The sequence below is a fragment of the Equus przewalskii genome, chromosome 5, assembly GCF_037783145.1.
Source record: "Equus przewalskii isolate Varuska chromosome 5, EquPr2, whole genome shotgun sequence".
Taxonomy (NCBI): domain Eukaryota; kingdom Metazoa; phylum Chordata; class Mammalia; order Perissodactyla; family Equidae; genus Equus; species Equus przewalskii.
The window spans coordinates 51,008,415-51,032,835 of record NC_091835.1 but is presented as its reverse complement, the minus strand read 5'-3'; the positions used below and the strand labels follow the sequence as shown (position 1 = coordinate 51,032,835).

General features: G+C 36.9%; 1 protein-coding gene and 1 long non-coding RNA gene across 32 annotated transcripts in view; one reads left to right on the top strand and one right to left on the bottom strand.

Annotated features, from left to right (window-relative positions):
* Positions 1-24,421, top strand: part of SOX5 (SRY-box transcription factor 5) — a 947,484-nt gene that overhangs the window by 442,710 nt on the left and 480,353 nt on the right. The gene's annotated exons all lie outside the window — the stretch shown is intronic.
* The window catches only part of LOC139083532 (uncharacterized), a 90,833-nt gene continuing 72,707 nt past the window's right edge, over positions 6,296-24,421 (bottom strand). The window contains exons 3-4 of the long non-coding RNA XR_011540335.1: positions 19,365-19,702; positions 6,296-6,977 (exon numbers count right to left, since the gene is read on the bottom strand). This is a non-coding gene — a long non-coding RNA (uncharacterized lncRNA). The remainder of the gene's footprint in view (positions 6,978-19,364; positions 19,703-24,421) is intronic.

Below are 24,421 nucleotides of genomic sequence, written 5' to 3'. Positions count from 1 at the left end.
ACAGTCATCATCCTGTGAGCACTTCCTCCCATGTGAAACAAGGGGTTAGGAGTGGATGATTTCTCTTCTCAAATTTGTGAGCCTACGAGGACTTTTAAACGGGTCTCAAGTTTCTTGATGTTTGCTGCCAACACTGATTTCATCCCTTTCCATTTCACTGTAGGTATTATCTGTTCTATAAATTGTGGTGGTTGATGATATTTAGCAATATACCTCATCATACAGTCTTTCATATGGCAATCCGGTGTTTTCTTTCAGGAGAACACATTTTAATAATATTCACTGTCTCATAAGGTTAATTCTTATCTTGACAATGAAATGTCTACACATCTCAAGGAAAATAACCTTGCTCTATATTTCTCCTTTTCTCTCATTCTCCTCTAAACACAATACAGACTAGCTGTCACAGCTGTTTGAAGTGTTGATAAGCGTATCAAATTCAATTGCAAACTTATTGAGAACCCATGTAGTATGCTCCATTCAGAACCGTAGAAATAGAACATAGCTAACACTTGAATGGGAATCAGGAAACCTGAATTCCAGTGCAAGTTTCAACATTATCAGACTATGTGCCCTTGAACAGGTCACTTCGTGTTTTAGTTTACTTATCTCTAAAATGAGGGAAAGGGACCAAGTGATGTTTACGGTTCTGTCTAACTTCCAATTTCTTTTTTCTTTTTTTTCTTTTTTTTTACTGTAAATGCTCTCATGGAAGGGATGAACAACTTTGCATAGCATTTTCAAAACATAGTCTCCTCTTCCTCAAACATTTTATTCATCCTTTAATTCAGTGATTCAACACATATTTACTGAGCACTTATTACAATCCAAGCACTATGAGTCAGAAAGTACAAGATTTGAATCCACTTATTATTTAAATGCGGACAAATATGTTCACCTTGAGCCATCTGCAAGATGGAGATAGCAGTAGTTGACTTACAGGGTTGGTATGAGGATTAAACGAGGCAGTGCAGTCAAGCATTTAGCTCAATACCTACCAGATAGAATGGGATTCATATTGTTATTAGCACTGTTATTATGTGATGCATTTAAATTTTAAGCTATTAATTGGGGGTCATATTTAATAGTCTATACAGTATAAATATAGATTAACTGATGGAGTTTTACAGATTCAGAATTTCAGATGCTGTTTTATGTTGAGCACATTACTTATCTTCTCTCTTGGAGATTTGGACAGAAATACCTGTCTCCTCTTGTACTCAGGATTAAATGAGTTTAAAATGAGGTAATATACAGAAAATTCGCAGAATAGTGTTTGGCATCTAAGGCTCAAGCATATTTGTTTCAGGCAAAACTAACCTAGTTTGGTGCTAGGCAGAGTTAATCTATGGAGGTTACCTCTGGTGGAGAATTCACCGGAAGAGGCATGAATAACCCATGTAGGGTGATGGAAATATGCTATATATTAATCTGAGTGTGATTAAGTAGATGAATACGTAGGTAAAAACTCTCTGAGCTGTATAGTTAAGAGTTTTCATTTTAGTGAATATAAATTTTGCCTAAAAAATGTTGGTTTTCTTCGCTAAACATAAATACTATATTACATTTTATAACCAGAAGAAACTCAATAATAATAATATTTTTCTAATCCCATAGCTAAAATATTACCCCAATACAATATTTTTTTTCAACAGTACATAAAAATGAAAAGGGCACCGTGATTCCATGAAGCCATGATGTCGGAAAGCAGTTGGAGGAACTCTCAGTGGTTCTATGTATTTCATCACCCAATTGTTTCAATTTGGCACACCATATTTTAGGATATTTATTGCCTGCCTAGTTCTTGAGTATACTCTTTTCCCTGGTGCAGACAAAACCGTACATCATGGAGTATTATTTTTACGAGGACCCGGTCAAAAGGACCTGATCAGTGCCATTGCCTCTTTCTTCATGTATTTTTCTGAGATGAGGAATAGCTTATGATTTATTCCAGTCAAGCTTTATTTAGGATTGGGTCTGTAGGAAGGGGCGGAAATGGCGGGGGAAGGAACGGAAGGGACAGCATAAACATATACATACAGTGTGTGAAGATAAAGAAAGGCATCTTTTGTTACAGCTGGTTGCAGAAGAAGTTTCTGCTTGCACTGCTGAAGATAGTCTGAGATTAGTGGAGTTGTAGCAAAGTCCGGACAAAGACGGGCTGTGTGAGAGGGATCAGTGTATTTGCTCAGCAGGGCTTTCTCTCCAGTTGTTGACAGATTTAACTGGTGTAATGTTAGCCCTGGCTAGCTCCTCCCCGTGATTGTCAAGAGGCAATCATTGCAGTAGTAAATGGCCATGTGGAGTATACCATGATTTCCCTGTTTGTGTAGTAGCTGTAGCTTAGGGTGGGGATTTAATATTGAATGGACTCCAGATTGTCTAAATTGCAATCACAGTGTTTATTTAAATAGCCTATGGGGACCATTAAAGCATTTTAACTTTTGCTCCTATGTTTCTCGTGTTATGAAATCTTGAAGCACATTGGGGAGAAAAGAAAAATCCAGCCTTGCAAAAGCATTAGGATGCTAAAAGTTCTCTCTGCTGCCAAAAACGCTTCAAGAGGTTTAGTTCTCTGAACTAATGTGTAATATGATGGATGGGATCCTGCCGTGGTCCCTAACTAGGGGATTTTCCTTGTGCAGATACGCTAATCTGTCACAAGATAATCACTGCTATCTCAGCTCAGGAGATTCTTTCCAATATTGAATCTCCCCTTGTAATGCTAGAGTCTGTTCTGCTTACAATAATTTTTATAATGCTGTAGCTTTAAAATGACATAAAACTCTGTTTTAATCACACAGTTGCTATGAAATTATTAAACTTTTTAACTTTACATACAGAAAAGCTATTTCTTTTACCCTACTGGCAGAGCCAGGATGATGGACGAGTTCAGTCTGGTGTGTGGGGCCAAGAACTTGAGGTACGGAGGAAACAGGTGCATCTATTTCTAAGGCAGGGCTTCGGAACAGAAAGCATGACTTTGGTTTCCATGCTCTGATTTACAACAATTAAATTAAAAGCACATCACAAATCATTGTTACTTAAAGTGCTCACAGAAATTTCTATGGTTGGTTCCATTCTTCAAGAAGACTTGCCTGTGTTTTTGAAGACCGTGAGTCTGGAGTACCATTTGACAACGCTAAATGTTATTTTCTGACTATGGAAGCAGCCTGGTCCCTGAGATCTTTCTGAATGCTGAGCTCAATTTCAACTTTTCTTTTTGTTTTAATTCCTCCTTAGTTTCTAGAGCTGTGCTCAGTGCTTGCAGCTATGTCAAAATGAGTTCCTGTTCTTGAGGCTCCAACTCTGAGTGGGAGGATGACGTTTGCCTCATTAGATTAGTTCCGGGCACTCCCAGGGCGCACTAAGCCAGCCCTTCTGCATCCTTTTGCCCTGTGCTTATAGTGGTGTTAACAATACCTATCTAGCTCAGAAATAACTGGGGGCTAATGTATATAAAAGGCTTTGGCCTTTCTCGAAATAAAGATACTCTAAGAGTTAGCTTGCTGAGGGCATGAGAAAGTCAACAATAGCAGATCTTAAAAATAAATAACCTCTATTCTGCAGCTGGGCAGTGACCATTTAACTTGACTCAGATCATATGCAAGTGAAGGTTCTTTTCTATCACAAGTTTTCTCAATTATCTTTTTATTTATCTTTATGATATATACTATAGGGCCAATTACTTCCAAATACATCATGATCTAGGAGTAGGTTTTCTTCCTAAAATTCTTTACATTGTTCTTTATTCCATAACAGAATCAAAAGTTTCAGATTTCTTTGGACTCAGTATTTCAAATTTTTGGAACGATATCATCAGTATTTCCCACTATCCTTTGTATACTTGCCTTTCATCTCTAATTCTTTTTCTAGGACATATTGGTGACTAAAATCCATAAATTTTACACAAGCCCCATTTAACCTGCTAAATTCCCTTTTCTTATCACCATTACCGTTTTTTTCAAGAATATTTTGCTTATTAATTTTCACTCTTAGTTTCACCTTCTTCTTTTCAACTCCCTCCTCTCCTCTCCTCCCTCCTTCTTCTTTCTCATTTACCCCCTCTCTCACAATCTCTCTCTCTTTCTTTCATGATTTAATAAGTATTGTGAACTATCCAAAGAAAACTCAAGCTGTAGAGAGGGAAGTAAAGAATATGCATAATCTATAAAATTCATAATCAATCTCAGAATAACAAGGAGTTGAGTATATGTTTTGTACTATTTAATAGGGAGCGATCAAGTACATATGGCTCATTAGAAGAGTGTGTGCTTGTTTTGAGAGTTATACTGAATAATAATATCTATCTTTCTTTTATCTGATATCCTTCTAACTTCTAGGAATACTCTTTCTAGGACTACCACCCTCCAAAAAGGATATTTTAATATAATGTTGAAAGGCACTGGAATTTGGGACCAAAAGGGAGTCTGTATAGCAATTTTTTTCTTTTTCTGGGGCAAACCCTTGGTACAAATGCTGTTTATTTTGACTATATTACATTTTGCTGAGCCTTGGGACTGCTTTGGAAGGTTTAGAAGTATCCAGGGAGGCGCCTGCCACTTTGATTATTCATACCCAACTCTTTATTTTTATTTGAGACATAAAATAAAAACACACCCTGGCCTCTGCTCAGCTTCAACTGGCGTTCATTTTAAAAACAAACCCCAAACTGACCAAATGGCAGCAATACAAGTTTTTCTGTGAGTGAGTCATCTTTCATGTCAATCAGAGTTCATTTATGGAAGCATTAAGTTCTGGTGCTGGCCAGGCCACCTTTAGACAAATTAAAGTGGGTTGGGATTTGGTAAGCCTGGAATGGAGAACCAAAAGAAAACCAGGGTGATGTTATGACTCAGAAAGTGACTCTTTTCCTTCTGAATCAGAATTGAGCCACTGGTAGAATTCGTTCTCTCAGGAAGATGGCAAGTTTTAGGTGAAAGGTTAAATGGAATCTCTGACTACCTGTGTTCATCTTGTTTTTGGTTCAACTCTGTGCCAGTTTTGGATAATTACTTTCTCTTCACCTTTTTCCCCATTACTTAGTTGCAAATAGGAGTAATATTTTCCTTCTTGTGTCTCTTAAAACATTTTTAAGAGTGACTGTGAACTTTTAACCACTGGTACATTTTATACTAGAGGTGGCTTTGTTTTAGTAATGTGTTAACTAATTTCTGCAGAAATATACCACGCTTTTTCTTCTCTGCTCTTCTGAAAAACATTGGGAAGTGTCTCTAGATATTTACCCTCTGGAATTTGCTTCTTATTCTCTTTATGTACAAGCAACATCAATTCTAGTTCTCGCAGTTTTGGTTCATACTTTTTCTTCTTATTTCTATCTATATTCTTCTAAAAAGGATTTTTCCAAGGATTCAGTTTTGCAACAAACACTTATTGAACACCTATTATGTGTGGCTATTTCATCTTTTTCACTATGTCTTCATCAGAAGCTATTTTAGAATGTTTTCATTTACATAGTTGATTGATTTCTACTTCATACCATGTGAAAGTTCAGGATTTTATTAAGTTGTACAAATAATCTACATGGGTCAGATTATAGTTTTTGGTATTGACGCTTGTTAATTTAGCATCGAGAACAAATTTTGAACCTTTGTGCATTTATCAGCCCTCCATATCAACTGATAATCAAGAGAAAGTTTTATTATATCTTTATGGCAAGTTCTTATGGTGGCTTCATTGCAGAATTATAACCATTTTAATCCCAAGAGTATTTGTTCATTCTGTATTTATTCATTTAATGCACAATTATTGCGATCCTACTATTTATCATTCGACTGTATGTTCCTTGAGGCATTATAATATTTTTTGAATGACAGAATAAAAGAATATGTGAATCGATGAGGCATTATAATATCTTTTGAATGACAGAATAAAGGAATAAGAGAATCGATGAGCGTGAGTTTTAAAATTATGAATAAGCCATGTTTCCTTTTCAAATATGAAGCAAACTATATGTAATTACCACAGAGACATGAATAAGGGTCTATTCTATGATTTCTCAATTCTGACAGTTACCAGTGGAAATATGGGTTGGAGAAGTGAGTGTGTGGGTGAATTCTTCTGAAAGAGTTGAAATTTGTTATAGCTACGCATCTGGCAGTACTTAAGAATTATGAATGATTTCATGTTTCCATGGGCACATGGTACATTATAACACATTATGTAATATGCTGGTTGATAAAGCATTTTGTAATAGTACATAACATTGTGCCTTTCTTCCCTCATTCTTAAATCACTGTACACACATTAACTCTCATGATATTGTTCCTAGGAGTTATTGTTAAGATGTTTTTATTATCAATAATAGCAGTGGTAGCAACAGTCTATCGTTGAAGATACAAGACACAAAATAACTTGCCCAGGGCCACTCCACAAAGGATTGGCAGCATCCCGTCTCCTAGTTCTCTGTTCAGGTTCTAAGCCTCAGAGCGTCTTTGAAGGAATTGCTAGCCTGGGTATTTTGTTCATTTATTTTCTTATAACTTAGTGTGATGCTTCATATAAGCAGTAGGATTTTCCATGGGTGGCCCACTGGCAAGCTCTAATTCTTCAGGGCCATGTCTTTAGAAAGATGTCAGAAGGCCCCACCCTTTTACTGCCTACCACTTTTTCCTACCGAGAAACCATAGTTGAAGAGCTCTGGTATATGATAATGGTATGAGTCTTTGTTGGCATGAACTTAAGACCCTAGAAAATATTTCTTCATCAGTCTCTGTCACACAGTAACATTTAGAGCTACTGATATTTAACCGGCAATCCAGTTAGTTTCTTTTTCGCAAATAGCTGCATTATTCTTTCATCGCGTAGCCATCGCGTAGCATTCTCTAACACAAATCACAAACTAACATTGTTAAGGATAAACTTTGCTGAAACCAGAAAGAGAAGTCAGAACTAAAGGTGAAAATCTTTTCAGACTTGAGTCCACTCAATGCTTATTAGCTCTGCAACAGAAAGGCCTGGAAGAAAGAATAGAGTTTCAAAGTCAGAGGAGAATTTTCTTTGCTTAGGCAGGTCAAGTCAGATTCTTGTCCCTTTCTTCCTATTGTTGTACATCAATTTTCCAACTATACTGTCGGGACGTGAGCCTGCCTCTTGGGGCTAGGAGCCTACAAGGTGTGACTCCTCTGCAAATACGATGATACCACTTGGTGACAATTGGTTGATGCAACTATTTTAATATTGGTTTGTTTCTTGAATATATCTTCTTTTCTATTTTTTTCTCTCTCAAATTGCTATATTAAACGAGAACAAAACTCTCGTTCGAACAGAACAATTATTTGAAACCATTTTCCACAGAGCAAGAGAATACTTTATATAGTAATGACTAGCAAGCCGTGTTTTAATGCTCATATGACTGACGCAGTGGTTCACAGCCGTTCCTCTGGAACCGTTCTTGCTTCACACATTATAAGGCATGTTCAAAGAAGGGAGCAGAAGAGAGAGTTCCTTTTCTGTCAAATTGATGCTATGGGTATATGGTACCTTGTGAAGCTTAAGTGACTCAGTTATTCCTAGGGACCTAAGTACTGACCTTAGGTTTTTGAGTGACATGGAAGAAAGTTCTCAGAACCAGACTGATTAGCTTTTTGCAAGATCCTGCCTTTAGAGCTTTATACAAAAGTCATCACTGACATTGTAATGGTAGCAAAAGAAAGTGGAGCTTTGGTTTTTATAAAATGTTATTTCTATCTGGATAATCATTTGGATATATGACTGAACATTATGACTACAAAGTGGGCACATGGTAATAATTGTTTATGGCTCCTCTGGAGACACAGTGAGGCCAATTGGGAATGCTATCATTGTCTGGGAAGCTAACTTGGTTTTCCTTAATTCTTACGACTCCTTAATCCCCCTGTTCTTTGGTTATACCTGGTATAGGGAAACTGAACCACCGTAATTTCTTCTTTCTCCAAACCCTGGTTTTCATCTAAGATCCCCAATTTTGTTGTGGAAACCTAACAACAGTGATAACTAAAATAACAAGGAAAACAGCCAACATTCACTGAGTACGTACTAATAACAGTTATCTTGAGTTCTTCACATGCATTACCCCTGTGAGGTGATTTATTCTCTTGGGCTCTTTTGGTCATAAGTGACAGAAACCTAATTCAAATATGCTTGAACATAAAAAGAGAAGGAGTGTTCTTAGTTCAAATAAATGAAAATTTCAAGAGCTACCTAGCTTCAGGCATGACTATCCCAGGGCTCATTTCCTCTTTCCGAATCTCTCATCTTTCTTTACCTTTCTCTATGTTGGCTTCGTTTTTAGGCAGGCTTTGTCATTATGGTCTCTGCCTAGGCAACTCCAATCCTTTGTCCTAAAATTAAAAAGTTAGGGCTTCTTTTTTCATAGCTCTATATGCCCCATATAGGTCACCTGTTGGTTTGGCTTGTATATTGAGTCTATACTTGATCCCATCCTTGTGACTGAGAAGATAAAGTGCTTCTTGGCCAGGGCATATGCTTATCTCTTGTTTGAGAATAGAGGACCAATTGTTTCCCACAGGAAAAAAAAAATGTGTTTTTTTAAGAGAAGAGAAGATGCCAGACAGTCCAAAATGACTGATCTCCATGACAATGGAGCAGTATTATTTTTCCTAGTTTACAAATGTAAGAACTTTGCCTAAGCTCACATAGCAAATATATGGGAATGTGGACTATGACCCCATCTGTCTAATTCCAAAGCCCATGTGCTCCCAGGAGAGGTATCAGAGTTGAGAGTGTAAGACCAGAGTCAGAATGTCTACACGCAGTTCCTGGCTTCACCACTTAGTAGCTCTGTGGCCTGGAGGAAATATGTAATCTTTTCAAGCTTCAGTTTCATTACTCATAAAATGGGGGTAGTAATTGTATCTACATCATATGGTAATTGTGAAGATTAAGTGACATAAATGTATAGACTGCTTTGTATGGTTACTAGCACACAATAAGTGCTCAATAAATGCTAACTATCATTACAGTGTTTTCTTTTTTAATTAACGATAAAACTATGACTCAAATCACCAGTCATTCTGACTTCACTTTTATTTGCTGATTTACCCTAGGTCCCAAACTGGATTTATAAACCCAAACCATCAGCTGATTAAAATCTCTAATTTCTTCTTCTTCTTCTTCTTTTTTTTTTTTTCTGCTTTATCTCTCAAAACCCCCCCTGTACATAGTTGTGTATCCTAGTTGCAGGTCCTTCTAGTTGTGGGATGTGGGACGCCGCCTCAACGTGGCCTGAGGAGCGGTGCCATGTCCATGCCCAGGATCCAAACCCTGGGCCGCCACAGCGGAGCACGTGAACTTAACCACTCCGCCACGGAGCCGGCCCCGTTCTTCTTTTTTTTTGTTTTAGAAGAGTGGCACCTGAGCTAACAACTGTTGCCATTCTTCTTTTTTTTTCTGCTTTTTCTCCCCAAATCCCCCCGTACATAGTTGTATATTTTAGTTGTGGGTCCTTCCAGTTGTGGCATGTGGGATGCCGCCTCAGCATGGCCTGATGAGCGATGCCATGTCCCCGGCCAGGATCTGAACCAGCGAAACCCTGCGCCACTGAAGCGGAGCAAACGAACTTAACCACTCAGCCACAGGGTCGGCCCTGTTAATTTCTTCTTTTGCTCAGCTCAGCCAAATCCATTTGTTTAATTTATTATTTTCTACGTTTTTGATATTATTTTCATAGCCTGATATTATTGTTCAACTCTTTTAGTATTATTTCACAGAGCAGTAAGTTTGTACCGGAAGGGAACCACATCTTTTTCCCACTCTATCCTTTGCAGTACTTAGAACTTTGTATAAACTATGTACTCTGTAGATATTTCTTGATTTCATTTGTGTTTTATGCTTTTGATGGTGCGTTGTGTCATGAGGGACCATCTATAGAGAATTAACAGGGGAAATGTGATTCCCTTTTCCTGAGTTTGTAGGTGAATCCAGGTTTGAGGTTGGGGCTGGGAATCAGATATGGGCAATCTGTGGGAGAGGAGAACGTGGTTCTCCCCACCACAGACTCACATGCCAGCAGAGAAGACTCCTTCCTGGGCTCATAGGGACTCATTCATCTTCCTTCCTCGTCTACTCATTTTCAGAAAACATGAAGGCAACATGGTGAGACTAGGATTTTCTTTAGGAAATTCGTTTTAAAAAAAAATTTGGTCTAGGCAAGGAGTGTTTTCTAAATTGTTTCAATGGTTTGCAGTGCCCTCCTGCCAAATGTGGACTTTATTTATCTGCAATGAAGAAAATGAACTATTTAACCAGTATGACTCTTCCAACCACCAGTCTAGCCTATTTCCTTTCTAGATAATTAAAGATTTTAGTGTCATGGGAGTGTTTTGAATATGGATTTACTATCAGTAAAACACAAGAGAGCTGTTTTCAGAGTCAGGTGAAATTTAATGCCAGAATTTCAATATTTAAATGTCTTAGAGATTAGACTATAATGATAAAGATGAAATCTGATATGCATATAGTGTATGTGTATATATATGTATGAAACACTGTATATAATTACCGAGAGAGTACTTCTCTAGCAAGTGATAATTTTATACTTCTTAAATGTTGTAATCAAGTGAAGCAGCATAGTTAGATTAATGCAATGTTCCTTGAGTCTTGGCTATAGACTATTCAGAAAGGAAGCACACATTTGAGATATCTCCTCATGAGAATCATGGAAGGCCCCTTGACATTTGTCTTCACCGTATTTGATCCTCCCCCCAGAAGAAGTGGCTTGAACAGAGCCTTGCAAGTAACATTTTAAACTGCCTTTATTTATTTATTTTTGTAAAGGGCCTATTACAGCAACCTGGTCAAGGTTCAAGATCACTTACTCTTTTCATGTGCTGAAAGAGTTTGGCCACTTCTAAACCGCAGCATTTGGACTGGCAGCCTAAAGGCTAAAAAGCCCATATCTTTTAACCAACCTGAAACAATAACTTTTCCCTCTATATTTATAGATTGTTTTTTTCCTCACAAAAGTAATAACACTCAGTAAACGAGAAAGTGCTGCTAGCATTTTGGAGTTTTCAACTAATTCCTCAGCAAAGAAAATGTACTCTGTCCTGGTTGTATTTAGTATAAAAATAAAAGGAACATCCTAGAGACAGAGTGATCTTCCTAGTTGGTTACCTACAAGGAGATGTATTGATTTCTATTGGTAGTACTCGTTTCTGTCTACAGATGTACATTGTGTCCAGGGGTTCAGAAAACAGAGCTTTTAATTCTTTGTAAATAGTAGCATTGTATGAAAGGGGATTTTTTTTTTAACTGCAACTGCAAAAAATATTGTGCACAACGGTTTAAAATGAATTGACCTTTTGTTTCAATGAGGGCGGTGTGTTACTTGTTATGGAGTGACTCCATTTGCCCATGCAAATAAGCACAAAGCCAGGATATTATCAGGCAATGGCAAAATTAAGAGGTAGGTCAGATTTAATGGAAACATCTGTCATTAACCCTTTTACTGAAACTGCCTCGGGGAATCCTTGCAGATAAAAGCTATGCTAGGCTATCTTACCTTGCTTTGCTGAGCTGCAAAGGGATGGCAATCATAATGTACAAATTCTGTTCAGAGGATTTACTTGAAAGAATGGTACACTTTAGTATATAGAAGAAAAAAGCAAGGTTTATTCTGTGTATTTTTCTCTTTACAAAACATTTAAAGACTGTGGAACAATTAAGGCTGCTATTAAGTTTTAGATTTTACATCAGCAGACTTATTCTCTGCTGTTGGCTACCTTATGCCATGGCAATGAGGGTCATCTTCTTATGAATACCTTAAATCACAAATGGAATATTTACATGCTGTTTTCTGAAAAGAAGGAAAACATAAAATTAAAAAAAAAGAGTGTTATATCTATAGTTGCACATGGTACCATGTTTTCACCTGTGTTGTGCAGTGGTAATAAAAAAAGTTAATTTTGTTAACTTAACATTTATTGAAGATAATTCAATTTATGAAAGTTTAAGTCATTTGGATGTCATTTATTTTTGTTGCTTTAAATGATCAGTTACTAATAACAAAAACATATTTGAGTCGCTTTGCATTTGCAATGAAATTTAAACACAACTTAAATGATTACAGGTCATGTAATAAACTGCATTTGAAAATTTTTTTAATTTACATAAGTGAACATAAGAACATAAGTGTTAATAATATTAATTTGCTGATAGGTAAAGAGGGCAGGGGGAAACCTTTGATTACCTCCATAGAAAGGAAATAAACACAAAGCAGTGTTTCTGGTGTTTTGGTTGTGTTGATTCACAGTATAATTGCCCTAATGTTATTTTGCCCCTCCTTTTTCTTAATATTTTTATTTTCACGTCTGCCTTCTTATAATGTTTATTAAATCCTTCTTTATATGATCATTTCTGTCTTTTTCCCTCAACTTTCTCTGTCTTCACACTATCCTGATATCAATGTAGCTGGGCCTTTTCTTTCTTTTACCTTTTTGAAAGTAGTATGCACACATTAAAATCCACCTCTCTTTTGACTACTTCTTCTAAATAAGACTTTAAGCTTATGTAATTAAGAAAGCATTGTAAAATGAGCAGAGTGGTCATTTGCTTTTTTAGGGGGCTTTTGATAGAATGTCTGACTCCCTTCTTTTGAGTGGTAGGGGCCCACAAACATTTGTGCAAGCAGCTGAATGATGGACCATTTTAATCCACAGGTAACCTCCCCAAAGCCACGGGATTGAACTGAATTGAATTATTCAGAATATTGCTTTGGCTAGATTAAGGAAGTGTGGCATGAAAGAGAATTAGGGTAACTATGGATGTTTCTTTGCTTTTAAAAAAATACACTATTCATTTTTTAATTTTAAGCATTAATATGTTTGAAAACTGTTGTTGGAGTTTAAAAAGAGCCAAGTAACCTCAAGCTCCAACTATAGAATTAAATGGACTTGAAATTATTTTATACTGAGTTTCAGAATTCACCTATTAGTTTTATATTGATCAGGCTTTAGCATTTTATTTCAAAGTGTAAATCATCTCTGTTGCTTTTGGTGTGTATGTGAGTGTGGATCCCTATCGACAGGTCTGTTCCTCTTGGACTGTGAGCTCCTCAAAGGTGGCAACACGTCTGTCTGCACTGACCATTGTAAAGCACTTATTTCAACAATATGCACAATTAGGCACCCAATTAGTGTGGTTTTGTAATGACAAATGGTTTCAGTGATGGCTTATACGCTAATACTTGAATTCAGTGTGTAACTCTCCTCTGTACAGGAGGCATGGCATGACAATGTTGAAAACTGTTGCAGCACATATGACCCTAGACTTGATTAAAGATCAAGAACATCTAATGCCATCCCCTCCTCCCAAATCATAATGCTGTAGACTCTTGGTCCCAGAGGCAAGTATGACCTGCCTAGTTAATTAGTGAGTAATGCAGACTTTGGGGAGTGCCAGCCACCTTCAAACAGCTCACAGGAACATGGAATTTACCAACAAGATTTTGCCTTTTTACCCAGTTAAATTAACCATGGTGTCTCCTAGATGTCATTGTATTTCATTCTTGTTTCCTCACTTATAATATTGAATCTAATGGTTGGAGAAGATGTTTTGAGGATATTGAAATTTGGCTGAAATATCTATTTTGGAAGAAGTCTTACTTTTTTCATTTTTACCAGATTTTAACATTTCTCTTCTAAGAACCGTTTTGGTGATTAAATGCTCAGAGCAAGACCTGCCAAACAACACACATCTTGTTCCTGGTTCTCAGGGGGAAAACTCTATGCACTGAAAAGAGGGTATGTGCCGCTCAGGATGGTAAAAATTTATCTTTGATCCATGCAACGTTTTTGTTACAAAGAGAGAGCTGTGAAATTCCCTTTCTGATTTTTCATTTGAGGCAAGACATTGACTTTCTTTTCCAAATCCCATGGATTGTTGATCTTAAAGTCCCCCTTCAGTCAGTTGGGCTGTTGGGACCACCTCCCATATTGTCTCTCTCTTTGACAATCAGGGCATGAATCCCTGGCTTCAGTGAATGGCAGCCTCTTTCTTGAAGGAGTTATCTGAAGTAGAAGAAGCGGTATTCCTGACTGATGGGCCTGCCTGGCCTAAATCTAGATTCTTAGCATAAAACGTTCTCCTGTTGCTGATTTTTTCCCCCAAACCAGAACAGTTTATTGTCTTGCTAATAAGATATTCAGAATGGTCTATTGGAATTATCATTTTATCCTTATTTTTTTTTAAGTCTCAGTTTATTTAATTGCTTTTTTGAATATAGTCACTTGATTCAGAATTCAAAAAGTATAAAAATGTTTAGAACAAAAAATATTTCTCCCATTCCTGTTCGCCATTGCCTCAGTTTCCACTCCCCTTACTTCCGGAAAGTAGCAATTGTAACTGCTGACTTGTATGTTCTTCTAGACTTTCTTTACTGGCTTATCCTTTTTAATAGGTCATACCTATTCTCAGTCTCCCAGTTTATACATGTCCACGTTCACTTGATGTTCATAAAGTGTCTTACTATGTGACATTTAACAATGTGTGTGTTGAATCTGGGTACTTTTTGCTTGGCTTTGCATTCATCTTTCCACTTATGTTTTGAAGAGAAATTTCGTATTTTCTTTGCTCTAATTCTGGTTGCCAGGATGGCTGAATGCCATTCCTGGAAGGGGTGTGTGTTAGAGTTGGCACAGACAGAACTGGCACAGGAAAAGGAAACCATTCCTGTGTCAAGGAGTTATATCTATTCGTTATTTTAAAAATTATTATTGCTACCTTCATTGACCATTTGTTGTGTGTGACCCAGGTTCTGGGTACCATTTTAAACAAAGAATGAGGCATGTTCCTGGGTAATGCCTCAGGAACTCCCAACTGGGCATATTGGGACTCTCTCTATGTTGAGATTATGATTTTGGTGGCCAAATCTTTAGCAATAAGTAGAAGATCGTCTGGTGCAATTGTTTTCAAACTGTGCTCTGAGGAAGGCTGTAGATTTTTGTAGGTGACCCTGAGGGCAGTTGGTGAAGGGAAGGGAAAAGGACATAACCATGCTACTTTTCTCTCTTTTATCTCTTTAAATCTTGTAAGATTTCTATTGAAGAAATATTTGAATGGCTTTAAAAAAGTTTGAAATCTACTGCTCTAGAAGAGAAATGCCTTAGCTGGAGTCAAGGAATCGTGTTCTTTAGTCTAGCTCTGCCTCATTTTCAATTCCATGTTGCCTGCAGTGGAAGAATCTGATGAGAACAAGTTGCCACCCACTTTGCAAAACTGATATGATTGTGGAAAAGTTGAGTGTGAATGTATGTTATTTCATTGACTTACACTTTTCATGCACTAGGTAAAAATCACTATTTAGAGGGATTCTGTAGGCAACTTTTTATAAAGTTAAAGATCTCTTTGTGAAGTGAAGAATGCCCTATTTTATGTTGTCTAAGTTTGGGTTTTTTATTTACATTTTCTTTGAGAGGAATGTGTATCTAATAAGAGGGAGAATAGTGGCATTGGCTTCTGGAGTTACCTGAAAGGTGTAACATTAAGGGATACAAATATCAGAGGGAGGAAAAGAAGCAAAGCATTGAAACTAGTTCCTTTATAATCACGTGCAAAAGAGGTTTCTAAGTTTTACAGGGGTGGTGGAGGAGAACATAGAAGCAGAAAATGATCTGGCAATAATTTGGAGACGAGAGAATGGAGAAAGATGATCGGGTTTACTGAAGAGCTTTTATTGAGAGATTGATGACTGTGTGGTGAGGAATTTGAAGGCACCTGTGTATTTCTTTTTCTGATATTTTTGTTTGCCTTTACTGTTAGCTTAAATTAGAGAAAGGTGTTTCAGAGCGAACATGACTAAACATCAGCGCTTTCTTAAAGTTGTTACTTTACATTTGGAAGTGAGTCAATTTCATTTCTTTAAAATCCTGTTGAAGTTTGCATATTACAGGATGACTATAAAAACGTTTCACATGTCACTGGCATTTAAGAAATGATTGCTGAATTCTACTAATTTACATTCAGATACATCCCAATAATTCCAACAGCACCAGCTTCAAATTAAATAGGTTGTGAAAGGGTTAAAAATCAAGTTAATGCAAAATATTTTGAGTTTAAATCAGTAGGTTAATTATAGATGTCAATAACATAGGTAGGACACGAATCGTAGCAGAAAAGACATTCATTAAGTTAAATATTAGAAACTATTTTTTAAATTGGCGTAGTAGTATTAAACATATTAAAGATAATATAGGCGGAGATTGTCCATGTAGCAATATTTTTTTTAGAAATCTATTTCACTTAAACTGTAACTGGAAGAGTTGAAAGTCATGTGTAAATTTTTGTTTAATGCAATGTTTTATTTACTTTGTTTTAGTAATAGTTTCCTGGTACTCTCATTCCTTTTTAACTGTGCTCTGCGTTCTCTGGATAGCGCACGAATTAAAGGGGCTGATGGTAGATTTCTGGGGATCCCCCATGTTGAGGAGCAGGTAGAGGAAGAAGGGGCAAGTGAGAAGCTCAGAAAGGACAAGCGAGGAGGCGGGAGAATCAAGCAAGGGGCGTTCCCAAAGCTGAAGGAGGCGAAGAGCTGAGAGGTTGGTGGGTGGCAGTCTTTAATGCTACAGAGAGGTTAAAAAGATGAGGCTAGAGAACAGGCCAGTGGACTTGGAGATTACATGGATATTGGTAACACCTGAGAAAAAAGCTTTTGTAAAGAGGTAGGAGCAGAAGCATTTGCAATGAATTGGAAAGCGTACAGGAGATGAGTAAGAGGAGGCAGTAAACACAGCCTACCATGCAGGTTAAGGTGGTCACTGGAGAAATGGAAAAGGAAGTGAGAAATGAGGGAGGCTGGGTCAACCAAAGATAACTTGACTATTTTACCACTAACTATGTGTTTTACCGCTATTTGTGACAATCTCCCTTGAAAGGTCATTTTCTTCTCTTCCTAACTTACATTAAATAAATCTGGAATGGTTGACACTTTTCCCCAAAGTCTTTTTAACAATTTGCTTGTGGATTTTCACTTCTAGTTTACTATTTTAAGTGTAAAAATTACTTAAATAGATATCTTTGTATTGAAGCAGCCTTCCCTCCTTGCAATGAATGCCATATGAGTATGGTGAATTATTCTTTAATTCACTCTTGCTATCTACTTGCTAGAACTTTACTTCTTTAAGTGAGTGTGGTCCATAATTGTGTGTGTGTGTGTGTTCACTATATTGTCATAGCCATGACTTGATATTAGGGTTGTGCTAAACTTGTTAAAGAATTGTGAGTCTTTTAATCATTTTAACGTTTTGAGACTGTTTAAGCAGAAAAAACATTGTGTTAAACTCAGTTTTATTAGAACCAATGTAAAACTACCTGGGTCAGAAAAAAAATCTACCTGTGTCTGGCATTTTTAGACCTGGATCTTTAACAATCTTTACAATTCTTTCTATGATCATTGGCCTATTTAGGCTTTCTATCTCTTCTGTCATTTGTTAATTTATCTTTAAGAAAAGTATTGTTAGGATGGGGGAAATGAGTATATTTTAGGCTGAGGAGATGGAACTAGTAGATGACAGGGAATTTATGATAAAAATAGAAGAATCATGTAATTAAGGAGAGAAATTATCCTGGTGGAAGGAGTGATGAAATTAAGAAAGAAGCAGAGACATCTGTCCTTCAGCTTGAGCGAAGGAGGTAAGGATGGGCAAAAATAGGCTAAATTTAGAGGGGGAGGAAAATTGATAATTAAAGGGAAAGAGGATGGAAGCAAACATTTATTCATTTATTCTCTGTCAGGCATTGTGCAATGGATTATGTAGAAATTATCGCACTTAATGTTCATACAACCCTATGAAGCGGGTTTTAAATTCTCTTCATTCTAAGGACACAGATAGGTTCAGTAATTGTCCAAGAGTATCATGTTAGGAAACTGTGAAACTTTTATTAGTATTTACTCCATACAATTACAGAGCTTTAAGTCAAAATATTTATTTTTGTTTCCTGTGCTTGGGGAGAATATATCTCCTATTATGCACATCTACTTGTATTTGTCCATATTTGCATATAAGTGCACAACTGCATGTAGACCTTATGTGCATCTAAATATAAAAATATATGAGACTAGGTGTATATTTATATATATAACTCATTTATATATTTTATATATATTTTTATATTTATATATCATTTATATGTTTTTATATATTTTTATAAAATGTATATATATAATTCATGTGAGCAAATTATACATCTAGGGATTTAACCTAGAAGGGGCCCTCTCCAGGTAACAAAAATAGCAATAATAATGAGAATAGCTTCATTTATTGAGCAACTATGTAGTTTTTGACAATTTGCCTTTTTTATATTTTTAATCTCACCACAATCATAAAAGGCAGAGCAGTTATCACCATTTTTTTAGAGTAAATTCAGTATGTTACTTTTAATTAATTAATTTATTTTTTACTTTTCCTTCTTCTCCCCAAAGCTCCCCAGTACATAGTTGTATATTTTGGTTGTGGGTCCTTCTAGTTGTGGCATGTGGGATGCCCCGCCTCACCATGGCTTGGTGAGCGGTGCCATGTCCACGCCCAGGATCCAAACTGGCGAAACCCTGGGCCAGTGAAGCAGAGCGTGTGAACTTAACCACACAGCCACTGGCCCGGTCCCATCACCATTTTTATAGATGAGCTGACTGAAGCTTGGAGACTTTCAGAAACTTGCCTTGGGTCACGTTGCTGATATATTGCTGAGCAGTCCTTCAAACCTAACTTTAAGGAACTGGACCTCTCTATATAAGAGACACTACCTCTTTTGTGATCTTCACTTATTATCGGTCAAAACTGTTTCGGGTGCCCTTTTCTTTTCACAGAAGCCACTCTAATGATTACCACTTACTCTCCAGATTCAGCATTGTGAATCTTCAATTGTTAGAGGGTTTTTTATGACTCTACTAGGTAGGTATTCTTTGCCCATCATAGTCTATTTGAATAGTCGAAATAAAATAAAACACACCTTCACTTTTATTTCTCTGAAATGGCTAGCCTCGTACCATGCATAGGGTATACGCTCACCGAATGTTTGTTAATGAGGCTTATGATGCCCTGAGTGATACGTGGCTACTCAAGAGGACTGAAGAAACTATACACCTGGTTATTTGTGCAAAAATGAAAAACATAGCATTTTTAAAAATCTTATGACCATATGACTGGTGATTTTTCTACTTGGTAGAAAATAATTCAGTGTAGGCTTTAGAAAATTCACGTTTCAAGAAACTTCAAAGACATTTGTAATGATCATACACAGTCACTTATCCGCTCCCTCGTTCTTTTTCCCTTTCACTTTTCTGCCTCTGCGCCCACAGCATGTGAAAGCATTGAAAGAAAATAAGAATCTTAAACTCATAAACATACCTGCTTACCATCTGGCAGGCATCCCAGCAGTCTGGTGATCTCCTTAGTTATCCAGCAGATAGTAGAAAAACAAGAGTCCTGTGAAGATTTCACATGTTGCCATCTCCCTGCCAGATGGTGATTTGTAAAACATGGACAAATTGCACTGGCTCCACTTCCCTCCGACAATCACAACAGAAACACTGTAGCAATGGTGTTTAATTTGAAAGCAACTTCAACGGAGTAACTTTTAAGGTATCAACAACTAAAGAAGATCAGGATAAAATGTGTCATTATCTCCAGAGAGCTGGTCCTTCCCAAACCTGCTCTTCTGTGCACTGATACTTCCAGGATACTCCCTAAAAAAAAAAAAAAAAAATCTACAGAGGGTTGGGAAATTCAACATCATGGGACGTTTGATTACTACCTACTGATTCTTTGCCACAACATGATGTTTTCCTGTCATCTAATGATGGGTTGCAGGACAAAAAATTATATTGACAAATTTGCCAATTGGGCAACTGACTTCACATTGGAACATGAATAACTGAATCTCGGTAGAATCAGGGAATTCTACTCTCTAAGTGTTACTAAAACAGAAAGTACTTTTAAAATAATAGTTTCCCACTGTTTCAGTTGTTTTTTGTGGTTGTCTACACAATAGTCAAATCATTGGTCAGTTTAGACGGAAAATGTCAAACAAGTGGTTTAGCATTGCATAAAGAAACTACCAGTTTGTGGTTCTAACTTTTTCAACAAGCTTTGGTCTCAAAGCATACTTGGCCAGAGAGGGGTATCTTTTGAACTCTCTCAGTGATTCAGAGGTCCATCTGGACCTAGTGGACTAAAGCTTTGCTGGTATGGAGGGGAAATGCTAGAAGATAATCAGCTCTTCTTCACTGTTGCAGTAGCTAGATTTACTTAATAGTTTCTCTTTTCCATCAGGAATGTGCTGCCTACTTCTTCCTTATGATTCGGAAAGGTTTTACATAACTAAAATTTTTCTTAATGAGAGCTTTATTAATATGTACTGGACATAATCTACAATTCACCCATTTAAAGTGTATAATTTCAATTATTTTTCATATATCACAGTATTGTGCAAATATCACAATTAATTTGAGGACATCTTCATTTCCCCAAGAGGAAATTCAATACTCATTAACAGTCACTTCTCATTTTTACCCCAACTCCATAACCATAGGCAACCACTAATCTACTTTCTGTCTCTATAAATTTGCCTATTCTGGACATTTAAATTAAGTGGAATAAAATAAGATGTAGTCTTTTGTGCCTGGCTTCTTTCACTTAGCATAATGTTTTCAAAGTTCATCCATGTTGTGTGTCAGCACTTCATGTCTTTTTATTGCTGAATAAATTCCATTGTATGGATATGCCACATGTTATTTATCCATTTATCAGTTGATTGACATCAGAGTTGTTTTATTTTTCGTGGAATTGTGGCTATGAACATTTGGGTATACGTTTTTGTGTGGATATATACTTTTATTTCTCTTGGATATACACCTACGAGTGGAATTACTGGGTCAGTTGGTAACTCTGTGTTTAATCTTTTGAAGAATGCAAGGATTGTTTTTGTTTGTAATTCCTTATTTTGTACAGGTGAAGGACACAGTTGGACTCTAAAAACACGGCATTTCTGTAACTGAGCATTTTAATTCCTATTTTAAAATAGTGAATGGACGTGAGTTTTAGAATTAGACATAGAATTATACACACCTAAATCTGGATCCCAATTTCACCGCTTCTGAACTCTATGATCTTGGGCATATTACTTAACAGATATTAAATTTCATTCTGTAATCTGTAAAATGAAGATAATAAGACTAATTTTGCCTGGAGTTTGTGTGCCTGAAATGTGGTGATGTATCAGAAAGTAGCTAGCACAGTGCTGATCACATAGTAACTTTCCAATAAATGCTATCTTCTTTTGATTCTTTGCTTTTTACTTCTGAGTACCTGAGGTGAAAGGATGGAACTGAGGAAAAGCTTTTGGGAGGATCCAGGTATTCACATGAGGGCCTTCTTGGCTGATTTACAGGGTCCTTAGAGAAAGGAATCACATTTTTATATTTACTCTTTAGGACTGTATTTAGAATTTAATAATCATAAAACATTAAGACAATGCATACAAAACATTGCTGGAACTTTTAAGAACTTAGTGTTAAAAATGAGACTTTACTAGAATTCTGATGCAGTTGGGTCTACCACATTTTGGAATTTGGGGCTCCTTCCACATGTAGAGGTGCTTATAAGGAATTGACATGAGAAGGGCATATGATTCTTAGGAATAATTGTTTTGTTTTAATTGAGATATAATTGACATTTAACATTGTGTAAGTTTAAGGGGTACTGAGGAATAATTTCTAGTTAGAGTTTCAAGGGGAGGACTTTGGATAAAGAAACAAATCATTTGTGTTTTGCAGACATTAGGCCCTTGGCCGATCCAGAATGGTGGTGTCCATGTAGTTCCAGAGAGATGAGCAGGGCTTGCTCAAGGAAGTGTTGTCAGGCATAAACTTCTAAATTATTTAAAATGTCATTGGGGACGTCCTCCTGATTTCAGCATAAACCACGCTTGCAGCCCATAGAATGATAGGAGCCTTGAAAGATCCTTAGCAAAGGGAAGTTCATCATCTTCCCCAAGAATGGAATACCCATGTGAAATCATTTTCTGCCTGCAAAATCTGGCCTTCGTGTAACCTAAATCCTTTGTGCTTCATTTAAAGTCCATTTCCATTAAATCCATTTTCCTGAGGCAAAAGTATTATTAAATAACATGACAATCTGTCAAAAGAAGAGGAAAATATATATCTAGATTAGCCAGCTTTCTCTCTTTTAAACTGTCCCAGAGAGGTTCAGTCCAGCATAAATGGTGTGACCAGTGAAACCGAGATGCTTTCTTTTACTGTGTCTTTGGGTGGTCAGCCTGCTGACCCTTTGAAACTCTGAGAGGTATTTGAAGAAACCAAAAAAGTTTTATTCACGCCTCCAAAGGGAAGAAAAGAGAAGGAAAGGAAAAATGTGAATAGGTTAGGAGATGTGGTTCAGATATATTCTTGTTTATACTTAAATTCAGACAAAATTTTAAACCTTTTTCATGGCTTCAAGTTCCAAACTTAGGTATTGTTTATTAAGTTGAACTTTTTTTAATGATGAGTTTGACTTAATTAATTGTATGCACTATCACAATTCTACATTTTTGTGTCGAACCAAACAGGGATGTTTGAATTCCAATAATTATTCCAACTTAAGTGATTGAAAACACACTATAATTATGATATCACAGATATTAATAAGCTTTGTAAACTCTTCTCCCCAGAGAACTCATGCTTTCTTTTAAAACTAAATTTGAATTTCAAACCTAGATTACTTCATAGTGTCATTTTAAATAGATAACATCTGGAAGGAGGGGGAAAAGTTCACCTCTCAGCTCTTCAGAACAGATTCCATTTCAAGCCCACCAGAAAATTCAGACCTGCTGCATGTTTAATTTTTGCGTCACTCCTGTTTTTTTTTTAATTCTCTCCTGGTCCACTCCTCCCCTCTGGTTATATTCTCCTCCCCTGCTCTTAAATGTGTCTATTACCCTCAGGCTTTGACCTTGGGCAGACTGTGAGCACGAAGTCATGTTATTTAGAGTGAAGTAACACCAGTAGCCAGGAAGGAACAATGTAGTTCAAGCCAGATAAAATAAATCTCTCATTTCCTGTCAAGAGACCGAGCCAAAAGCAATGATGAGAGACAGGGGCAAACTGCGTAACCCGAAACACAGACGCTTGGGATAGACACAACCACAGGCCTCCTTTGAATACAGACAACAAACCAAAAACAGCCAGAGTGACAGAAGACATGTAATCACTATGGAATAAACCAAAATGTATAAAACAGAGGGGGATCTATGCGACTTTTTGGCCACAGAACAGACATATTTGAATTGCTTGAGTTGGGAGGCCTAAGGACTAGACTGAAACCTGTGAGGGATTCCCCTGTGCTGACTGGAAGTTTCATGAACTCTGAAACACACCTGTGTAGCTGCCACTTTTGACCAAGTCAGCTTTAGAATGAAAACCAGACACATTGATTCTGAATGATGATGGGCTGAAATTTCCAAAAAGCCATGGGGAGGAACTCCCATATTCAATTCAACTGAGGTACAGAGCGGTTATCACTGGCCCCCAACTTTGAGAAACTGCCTTCTAAGTGACCGCTGATGTATTAAATGCCAATAGAGTGCCTGCTATCCACAGGTGCTATTTAAAGGTATTTCAAATATTTAATCCCTTTAATCCTTAAAACAACCCTAAGAGGAGGCATTGTTGTATTCTTATTTTATAATCAAAAAGCTTGAGGCACCAAGAGGTGAACTAACTTACTTAAAGTCACATGTCTGGTAATGGGTAGAGCCTTGATCTGAGCCCAAGCCGTTGGGGTCCAGAGTCCACTCCCTTAATTACTATGCTTTGCGGCATACATGGCCGTACTCTACTAGCACGACATTTCACTAATCTTAGTTGTTTGCAAGCCCTGCTCGGATTCTTTTGAAATCCGTTATTTGTTTCAGAAACACAATGAGACTTGTAAATGCTCACGTCAGATCCAGAAGAAATATAAAAAAACAGTGAGAACAAGCTACATTCATTAACGATGCCGATTATTTTGCTTTTGTCCAAAGCTCTTCCAAGATGGTAAGGGACTGAGAGTTCATGCATTCATTCATTTGTTCCTTCAATAAATGCTCATTATTGAGTGTTTACTACATGTTGGGCTCTGTATGGGTGATGGAATAGTCTCCTGGTTGACACATAGTCAATCAAGGATGCATTTTAGGTCCACTTTGGTACAGGATATACTGTGTAGAAGTCTCCAGAAGACGGCAAAATTCTCAAAGGCAAAGAGTAGTTTGTATTTGGAGATAGAAATTTTTTTAACTAAATAGGATGAAATATCATTTTAACTTTTGAATCAAACATTTAGAAGTTATCATGTGGAGATGGAAACATTCTTTAAGACTCTGCCCACTTAGTGCCATAATGACCATGGACAAACATACTTTA